General features: G+C 29.4%; 1 long non-coding RNA gene across 1 annotated transcript in view; it reads left to right on the plus strand.

The window, feature by feature from the left end:
* Positions 1-11267, plus strand: part of LOC136795893 (uncharacterized) — a 251538-nt gene that overhangs the window by 66710 nt on the left and 173561 nt on the right. The window contains exon 2 of the long non-coding RNA XR_010843606.1: positions 7899-7987. This is a non-coding gene — a long non-coding RNA (uncharacterized lncRNA). The remainder of the gene's footprint in view (positions 1-7898; positions 7988-11267) is intronic.

Genomic DNA, 11267 nt, shown 5'->3' on the forward strand with positions numbered 1-11267 from the left:
AAAATCCTACGTAAAATCCATTATGCTCCTTATTACGTCACAAATAAAATCATTCATAAAGACCTTAACATCCCATTCGTTGCAGATTTGACCCAAACCAGATATGCGTCTTTTTATTCCAAACTCCTTAACATCCTAACCCATTAATTCTTAATCTTTCATCCTTAACAATCCCTGATAATCCTCCGAGGCGTCTGAAAGGAGATCGCCATGAGACCTTCTAGTTTAAATTAATGTTTGAAGTACCACCAATGGGTGGTTCCTTCCCAAGATTTTCAAGTGTATATAAAACATAAAACATATTTACTTATTGTAATATTTTGTACAGTTGTAAATTACAGTAAATAAATAATTTAAAAAAATAAAATTAATTAATGCAATATTTATTTTCAATATTCATCAAAATATCTACTTACCACAATTGATCAGCCTTTATACAAGAAGTGATGATAGTATCGCCTCAAATGAATGTTTCTTTTATTGGTTTTTTTCTAATAATTCGTAAGTTTACTATTCTTTGGATACAATCACACCTGGATTATTTGCTCGGATGAACCGAAATCGGAAGATAAATGAAGTAGAGGTTGTGAAAGCTGAACCATATGGCACGTCTCAGGAAGCTTCAACTGCAGCTGGTCTTGGTCTACCTGGATATATGACAGGATAGAATTTCATTACAAAACCACCCACTACTCTCCATCATCGATCCTCACTTTATCAGTGTTGTCATATAACCGTTAGTTGTTCTTTGTTATTAAGGAAGGTTAATATATATTCTTTAATTATATTTAATAATATATATGCTAAAAACGGCTTCTTTTTTTTTTTTTTCATTTGCTCTGCAGGCAAAAGAAAATGAAGTTTTTCAGTTATTGGAATACATTTTTGCACTTAAAAGAATAAATAAAAAAATAAGTGATACTAAAGTTTTTATTAGCGTAAATAAAATATTTCATTATATAAACTAAATAATTTTTCAGTTGGAAAGGACTGTATAGTTGTATGAAAGCCATACTAACTGTTTTAACATTTGTTTTTGAAGGATCGTAAAGTGGTGTTTAGCCATAAGATTGAGTAGTTTTTTTGTGTTAACAATTGTAAACATTTATAAGAAACTATACAAGGAACATAAAAAAAAAAAAAAAAAATAGTAAAGCGTTCATAGATATATCTTCAATAACCAATAAATATTTATAAATGTTTTATATGATGTTGTACATTAACCATCCTAGACCGACAATATAATAATTTATTTTTCTTATTATGCGATAATATTTTTTGGTAAAAAATAAAAAAAAATATAATTTTGCAGAGCCACAAAGCTCAACAATCAATATTCAAATCCACCAGATTTAAAACATGCAGATAAACCTTTGTAATGACTAATTGTAGAACTTTTGAGAGTTTGTATAGTAAATTTTGTTAGTTGTCAGAAAGGATTAGCATTTTCTTACAGTTAGTGTTGTGAAACAACTTCTACGAGCATTATTAATTATTTTATTTAACACCCTACTTCTCTCGCAACAATATAAAATGCGTTTATAGTTCCTTTTATAGTCTTCAATTTTCCAGAATAATTGACGTTTACGGTAAATGTTTTGTAAGGTGGTGCACCAATAGGCTTCATGAGTAAACGCTTATATTATGGACAAAGAGTACGATACACAATACCACCATTGTTACTCCACATATTATATATTAAAGTATTTATGTTGTCGTTGCAAAGCCAAACAGATACATGATTATTTAACTATCATGGATTTTGTTGCATTTTACTTTCATCTGTTCTCTACTTTATCTAACGTCTATTACCTGTTACATTTTAAAATTTGATTTATACTCTTTGCAATTGCATAACAAGCGTATATTACAAAAAAAAATATTACAAATTAACTACTACCGGAAATTCACCATCTGAATAGTGCCAAAACTGGAGGATTATAATTAATAAATTTGTCGCGAATAAATTCATTCATAGTGACCACAATGTTTCAGATGTTGCCGATTCGGAAACCAGATATCAACCATTTCACGTTACACACCCTAACAATTCAAACGCACTTGTACCTACTAACCCTACTTCAATACGTGATAAATATTTTAGATATATGAAAAGAAGTTACTCGAGACCTTCTACTCTCGAGATGTTATTGGAGTTTTATCGATGACTAGATTAGGAGCTCTATCATGTCTTTGTAACATAACTCACATTACATTTAATATATATAAGTGTAACGTTTGTGAGCCCAAAGAATGAAAAAGAGAAAAGGCAGATAGAAATGACCAACTCTGTTATTACTCAAAGACACTTTTATTGTGTTCCGTACCGCTGTATATACATCTTCAATCGGCTGATCTACTCGATCACCTGACATCGAAATAACAACTGACTAAGGTTGTAACTCCCCCCCCCCCTCTAGCTTACGAACAATCCTCGTAAACCTATACTATAAAACATTATAATATAAAAAACAACAAAAACAATTTACGAACAACAAAACAAAGGATTGACAGTCCTGTAACAGTATATAAATAGTATTAAATACTAATATATTTTTTTTTTAACTTTTGTCATTGTATCAACGATATTTTACTTCAAGTAAGTTTTAACTCATTATTACGTTCCATATTTACCAAAAACGCGTTAGTTTTTAGCGGAGTAAATAGTTTAGAACGATTTTTCCCTTTAAAAAATGTAGCAATAATGACAAATAGACCGATTTACTTTTCTTTCAAAAGTGAACAAAGTTCTAACAACCATTTGTCCTACCAAGGTCGAGATAATGTCCACTGTTCTGGAGGGAGATAGATTGCAACAGTACCAATCTGACAAGCGCAGACCAACACTGTTGACAAACTGTTTTGTTGGTGGACTAATGATGCTGGTAAACTAACTTTTATATGTATTACAAATAACAACAAGGTATTTTTTTTTTCAATTTCGTGTATCCATTTAGTTATTTATACAATACTGTACACAGGGCCGAGCGCGGGTGAAGAAATCCACCGAGTATCATGAAAAAATTAGATCCTTTGTAATATTATTTTAAAGAAATTAAAATTACAACGAGATGGCTGGAAAATTACAATTTACAAGTCATTTGTGAATGAGCAATAGTATGGCTCTCACAAAAATGAGAAAATAAAGTACTTTATTTATTATATTTGACAAAGACCTACTGTATCCTGGCATCTTCAAATAATTTATGCGAAAAAAATTTAATTGCTGCAGTGCATCTGTCCTACAATTCTGAACGCCGATCAGAGTCCTCGAGTCTTCTCCAACATTGTCCATACCTGGAGACTTCGTGCTGCCTCTCGGTCTAGTGCGATACATGGTTTTATCAATTCATTTTTTATTTAGATGTCATAGGATGCTATCCTAGCGTCATAGCTTGAACAGAATAACCTACAGACCTCGTTAGCTCTTATATTACGGTCTGTAATCAAGAAGTACACTTCTTCTGTACACCGTTTGTGAAATGACAAAAACATTTCAAAAAAAGGAAATAGTCAAGTCGATGTAAGTTATTTTCCAAGTTTATTTTAGTTTAATTTATTTAGAATAAATTACATTGATTTTAAAATTATTTTTATTGAAAAATATATAATTAATAGGTTATTTCACTAAAATTTAGCTATCTACAATAATATATTTATTTTTATAATTATAGTGATACAACTAATCTTAAAAAAAAATCGTGGGTCAACGTGATCATGAACAAATCTCCTTGCTCAACCGATGTTCAAGAAACATTATCTTCTTGTATTCAACTGATCCCCTGACTCTTGATAGGTTGTGGTGGTAAAGGTTTTTTTCTTTTGTTAATATTGAAGAGATTTGATTTTCTAACAATGATGGTAAAGATATCAAATCGTTATAAAAATTAAAAAAAATATTTGTATTAAAAAGTTTCATCGGAAGGATTTCACCTCAAAATCACAATATATATTACAAAATTCTTCGTGGTAATTAATAAATAATAAGTGATTTTTGGCGTTTTGTACATAAATGGTGTATCCAATAAAACAAATCTTCAATTTTTTTAAAAATGTTTATTAGAATAATACATTCTGCCACAATCAAGGCCGAGAGGTATTAGGTATGTAAGTACCCAATCGTACTATATATTAAAGATTAAATAAAACCTAAATACATAAATAAAATAAAAAGAATACATACAATAAAATAATTAAATACAAATTAATAATTAAGTGGATCAAAAATATTATATATAAACATCATAAATAAACATAGGCTGATAACTGAATTAAATCATAGAAAATAAGAAAACAGTTCTTTATCAGAATCCTTATTATAGCAATCCATATGGAGTTCTTGAGTAAAAAGCGTTGGGTAAGAAATTAAGTAGTAAACAAATTTTATTTTTTAAAAAAAAACTCCAGAATCTAGCGATACAAAGGTTCAAATTAAATTCTAGAATATCGAAAATTTCAGAACGAAACTAATTCAAATATAAAGTGTGATAAATGAGTCAAAAGTAATTGTTGAGGAAAATACACATAAATACAGTTATGTGTGAAGCAAATTATGAATTACAGTGGTGTAACGATCTGAGAAATTCCTAGCGGACAAAAGTATCCGAAGAAGAGTTATGAGAGCGAGCCATTGTGTTTGACAGTGGAACCGACCGGACCCGCTGATAAGGTCCCAATAAATCTTGTACTGGCTACTACTGCTTCCACTGATAACAACAGATATTCAACATTGTTTTCTTAGTTATCTCAACTATTGTTAACTAATAGTAAATACTAACTTGATTATCTCTCCTCTATAATTAATCTATTGGCTTTCTCTAAGATGTGGCCATATTCTAGAATTAGATAAAAAGTTTTGGTTTCATAGTTTCTTACGGAATACAAACATTAAGAAACATAAATACTCGTCCATCAAATATAATAAATTAATAAACAAATCGAAATGAAGTATCAAAATTTAATGATTATAAGTAATTTAATCTTTGCTTTCCACTGAGTAGGGTTGGACATACATTTCGTAAAAATCTGGGGATCAATGCAGAACTAGTGTACTATAGATGTTATCGAATTTCATCATTTGTTTTCTTTTAACTATGACAAAAACTGATTTCATAGATACACATACTGATGAGAAAATAGTTGACCGTAGATAATATATAAGAGAAGAAGATGGTTGTGGTTGCGGTCAGTAAATAATACAAATAAGTTGATAGAACTTATTTAATAGTGCCAACGTTTCAGTCAGAGTTTCTAGCCAGCATCAGAGCTAATAACAAAGAGAATGATAACAACCAATGAATAAAAAATAAATAAATAAAAAGAGAAAATATAAACAGAATGATACAAGTAAATAATTATACAGAATGAAAATTAATAAAAAAAAAGTAATAAAAGAAGTGGAAATCATCCTCAAGGAAATCAACATTTTTATTAACTTTATTTTTATTAATTTTCATAATGTATAATTATTTACTTGAATTATTCTGTTTATATTTTCTCGTTTTATTTATTTTTTTGCATTCATTAGTTGTTTTCAGCACTGATGAAGGCTAAAAACTCTGGCTGAAACGTTGGCACCATTAGATACACCTACGTTATATCAACAACTGCTCTTCATGTGAAATTTACTCTCAAACGAGCATTAACGTATTTTGAAATATTGGCAACTACATAGACAGTAGAAATAGTCAGAAAAAGGATTATTTTGGGAAAAAAAAACTTTAAAGTAAAATAAAAAAAGGGAAAATAAAACAATAAATAAATATAATAAATTGAAAATAGAAAAAAAGCTTTAGGGACCAATCTACTTAGCAGACGTTTATTATAATTAAAAGTCTGAGGCGATGTGGGCAATACCTTCACATACTGACCTCCTTCCTCATGTTTTGTGAAGATTGGTTGACTCGTGTTTAAATCACTATTTTTTGGATTTTCGAAAAACGTTCTGAAGACAATAGATAAGCCGAAATTTATAAACTATAAAAAGTATTTCATTTTCGTGTTTCTACAAAAATTTGTATTTAAGGGTTTTTCGATAGCAATAACGAATATGCATTTAAACAATAGTTTATCAAAACATAATGGAGTAGCCATACATTTGGAAGAGATTGGGAGTTCTCGGCTTTTCTCGTTCGAATCGAATTTATTTAATTTTTTTTTTATCCTTTAGTTATTCATAAAATTCATTGATATTTTGTATTTATAGATTGTTTATTATTGCTAATATTTAAACTTATCGGAACTTATTCTTTTTTTTTAATAAACAAAATATAAGGTGCTCTAGGAAGATTTTTTGAAATTTAGGAATTTAAGACATCAATTATTTCAAAAGAACTATAAGGTAAATAACACTTAATTTCACATTTATTTACTGTGTTTAATCTGTATCGTAAGAGCCACTTTAATATAAAATTGGAAAAAACGTTACAATTATTTTTGTAATAAAATATATACTAAATAAATTTTATGGTTAAAAATTGAATCTATAAAATGGCATTTCTGGTTGGTCGGTCATATCGAAAAAGTTGCTGTCACATCTCAGGCAAATACTCGTCACACCTCACACACATAATCACACTATAAGATTTTATTTGAAATATCACAAGTAGATTAAGTTCCATTTCTCTCATTTCACTTGCTTGTTTATGATTTATGGGTCTATAATTAGTCCAATTAGGATACCGACTAAAAAAACAATAAAACAAATAGATGAAACAAACTGCTAAAGCTTGAATTTAATGTATGTAAAGATGCACATAAAGATATATATTTAAGCACTTCTCTGTTTTAATTTGATTCTCTGATTTGATAAAAAAAAAAAGTATTTATTTACTGGAAACAGTATTAGGCCAGGCTAATTTGCTAGTTGGTAGGGTTTACGGCCTTTCAGCGAAACGATCTTGGCGATAAGGCCGAAGGAAGCAGTATCCTGACCCTATAAAGATCGTAAACAGTCATAAACTAATAGAGGGCAAGTTTAGAATAACCGATATATCCAATTTGATGGCTGGCGCATAACTAATAAACGGCTTTATTAGTGCAATAAAGGAGGTGCAGTAAAGAAGCACAACCTTCCCTTTAGTGTCTTCCTTAAAATTCATCACAGTTCAAAATCTTCATAAATATCCTACCATACAAGATTTACTTCCAATCATATTTTATGATTTCTCGAGGAATTAGAAGTCTAATGGGACAACGGTTTATATGCTGAATTACATGCAGCACCATAACTATTATTAAATATGGTATTATCTATCATTTCTCCAGCTCTCAGAATTATCGGATTTTGACGAATAGTTATCAGAGGAATGGGAATTTCATAGTGAAGTGAAAAATCTTGGTTTGATTCTTAAATTCATAGTGGAACTTAAATAAAAGTATTAAAAAAAGTGACAAGTTTCAAAACTCTGTCAAAGATAATTTGGCGTTCGAGACGGTAAAAATCGGTGATGACTACAGATTCGAGGTTGCTCGGGTAACAACATAACAAAGAGCTATAGGCCTCTTAAATCATTGCAGTTACCTATTGTTCGTTGAGCTCATAGATCCTAATGATATTTACTTGGGGCCTTACCCATCAGAAAAACGGTCTGCATTCCCACCAAGATTGTAAAATTGGACACTAGTTTTCATATAATTGTTTTTTGGAAACGTTCCAAGTCGATGAAAAAAAATATATATATTTGATGACATAGAGCATGTGATCCTCAAAATACCCAACTAAAACTATGTATTAAAAATGTAAATGGTTAACATATGAAAAACATTTATCATTAAAAATTAACAGAACATAAATATATCATGAACTAAGTATTATTTAGCTATTGACTAGATTCTGCAAAAAAATTATTAGAATTTTAATTACAATAAATAAATAAAATAATTAAAATGATTTGCAGTAATGGCTCAGTGATGTCTCTGCTGTTACTTGTCGGATGCCTGCTGCTCTCGAGCCTCAGGGTTCTGTCTACACCAGCCAACGTGAAGGGTGAGTAAATGAATTTTATAGTATATTTTTCGACCCATCACTTTTTATTAAAAATATTATGTAATTTTTTTACTATTTTTATTATTTTATATATTTTTAACTACTCACGTTGCAAACCTTTGGTTTTTACAATTTGTGAATCGAAAAATTCTTAAAATAAATAAAAAATAAAATATAATACTGTTTTTTTTTTTTGTTTTTTTTAATTTAGGGAAATTTCATCCTCAAGATACTATCAATGTTTCGCGTTTTGAGTACTTTTTTAGTCTTATTTCAGGGTTTTGTCAAGTAGAAGATTATATTCACACTACAAGCCAAAAACAAAACAAGACAGCTAAAACAAGCCAATACATGTGGCTAAAAAAAGATTTATTAACAGCTTATAAAACACTAAAAGCAAATTTATACTTATTATAGACACAAATACTCAATTTCTTCTTCTCAACAAAGGGACCTCTGAACCCTTTTTTATTTCTACATGTGAGAGAATGAATTAAAGGTAAAGCAGAACTACGAAAGATATCAGAGCCCGAATGTCGGAGGAATAACGACCCGGATCATTGGACGAATAACGATTTTGTTAATTTGAAAATTTATAACCATAGGTTGGAATTTCTAAACATTTTCTGCTGAAGTTCCTAAATTTGGACGGTAAGAAGTAAAGGAGATAATGAATATTAAAGTAATGATGTAGGATGGTATTAAAGACTTATCTGGAAACATTTTTTTTTTTAACAGTGGTGATTTTTAGACTAAAAATTTGTCATTGTAATTAAAATGAATAGATCATAAATTAATTCTCAAAAGTTTAACAGCATTCCGTAGCCAGTTACCAGCAGTTAAGGGTGCTGTAACTAATAACATTGAAAATCTGACATCATCTAGAAGATTGAAGCTCAGACTAATGCAAGGCATTCAGCTATAAACTCTGCATTAGTCTATTTTTATTATCATAATTATCATTTTGTTTCAATTATTTTGTAAATATTATTATTTTTGTTTGTTTTGTTATCTCTTTAATTCTTCAATCAATTAAATAGTTTGATTATTTTTTTAATAATTTAAAATCATTAATTAATTAATGCATAGTTAATAGTTAGGGACTTTTCCCCTAGAGGATAAGCCTCTAAAATCAAACAAAAGGAAATCAAATTGTAATAATAATCATGTGAGGCCCACAAAGCCGATCAATATCTAATTGCCACAATTGATGTATATTTTCAAAAGCTGTTGGCCTGATTTGGCAAAGTTAGCGACATGCGCAATAGGTCGTGGTAAATTAATTTTGGAGAAAAAATCACCCAATAAAGAATACGAAGACAAATATTTGAACGGCTAGAAAGGTTTTTACACTCGATGAGATTGGATATTTTTCGTTCTTGTTTTTATATATTACAACTGGATGAGAATGATATTTTGTCAGGGCAAAGACAGTACAGATAAATGATGCAGTTATTTTGAACGTAATATAGCTGAAGATGAAACAGTTGGGTAGACGAGACGAGATGAGATGGATCTTGAATGAGCAAGATACGTCTTAGTTGAGGCGGAATACTTTTTTACTTTTTGCTTATATTTTACTCAAAAAGAACTAAAGTCTGACTGAATCGCAAATAAAAATCAGAACAAATACCTAGACCACAAAAGTTTAAATACTAATGATTAATTCCTATAAAATTAAAATTAAATTCAATAGCCTTCAACTTAGTTCCCTGCAAAGGACGTTAAGAGGCTCTTCGTGAATTGACGTCCAACTTAGCAATTATATTCGAAACAGGAGTAAAGAAGTCTATTATTTTCTAATTAACAAGGGGTCATTGAGGATTTGTTACTAAGAAAGGAATAAAATTGGAAGAAGACAGGAGGCGAAGAGCAATGGGGGAGGGGGGTTTATTAATTGCCATTGAGCATTGAGAGGGCAGGGTTAATTAGTGAGCAATAAACTGAGGGCTAACTATTCAGTCATTTCCTCTTAATTAAAAAGTTTTTCATTTATATAATTAGGGCAATTAACGTGAGATTGGTTTGAGGGGCAATTACCGTTTCACAAAAGGCGATATCAATCTGCCCTCATTCATCTTGGCCTAATTATCCTGCTATATTTTCGTCTTTCAGGATCAGGTCCAACTTATTGTAAATAAATGTTAAAACTTTACTCGAAGTACTTGAGCAGAACTAGTGACTAAAATCTTAATAAATAAACTATTAGTCAGCAAGTTCTATAACATGACTCTCTGGGTTAAATTTAAAGTACTCCACTCGTTACTGAAATTGAAGGAATAAAATTTGTCAATTTTATAGTAAGTAATGAAAACTTCAGTTAGGCCATTGTTACATTGCTGCAGTTCAGTAGAAATCAAAGTTGTTAAGCAATTGTGAAATCTCATATTAAAGCCTATAGATTTTGCCATGATTCATTTTGAGAATAAGTATAAAATATAGTCTAGCGGCAACATAGGTTTTCTTTGGTGGCAAACTTATGAAACAAACTTGTTCTATCCCTACTAAATAACATACATTTGAGTCATGTCCCTTTCCTTATACAACCTAAAGTTAGCAACCAAATGTTTGAGTATAATGTATTCCTAACTATAAAACTCTTATTTGTTATTTAACATTATATGCAGTCTTTAACGGAGATTGAATGCTGAAACACATGTAATACAAATTTACTGGTTTCTACGGTTTCTACAAAGCTAAACTAATTTTTAATTTAATTATATTTGGTTTTTATAATTTTTATTTTCTATTTTTTATTATCAGAAGTGTTTGTCAGCTTATGTTTTATGATACGACGTATGGTTTTAATTTATTTATTCTATCTTATTTTATATATTCTGTTAATTATTGTTGTTCATTTTTATCTTTTCAATTTTTTTGTTTTATTATATTTTATATTGTATTTCACTTTAAGGCACTAAAGCCTAATTTTGACGCCTTTATATTATTCTAAAGGGATCAATCCCAGAATAAATAAAGAATATTATTATTTATATATGCCATCGGGCGACAATGAGAAGAATATTGACAAAGCCATTTGAATTATTAAGACCATCAGATTATTTAACCTGATATGAATCTGATTTGTTTATTATAAATTATCATTAACTAATTATCATAAATTGTCCTTATCATCATAATATTCGTTATCTAGAATTATCGTAAGCTCACATAAATAACATTAATCATCGGATTCTCATAATTGATATTAATTTTTTAACTAGTTTTTCCTGTTTGTTTTTGGTTACAATGGCAATAGTGACATTAGAGAAAAATTAGT

Source organism: Halyomorpha halys, unplaced genomic scaffold (assembly GCF_000696795.3).
Source record: "Halyomorpha halys isolate HHAL.00 unplaced genomic scaffold, Hhal_1.1 Scaffold545.1, whole genome shotgun sequence".
NCBI classification, from domain to species: domain Eukaryota; kingdom Metazoa; phylum Arthropoda; class Insecta; order Hemiptera; family Pentatomidae; genus Halyomorpha; species Halyomorpha halys.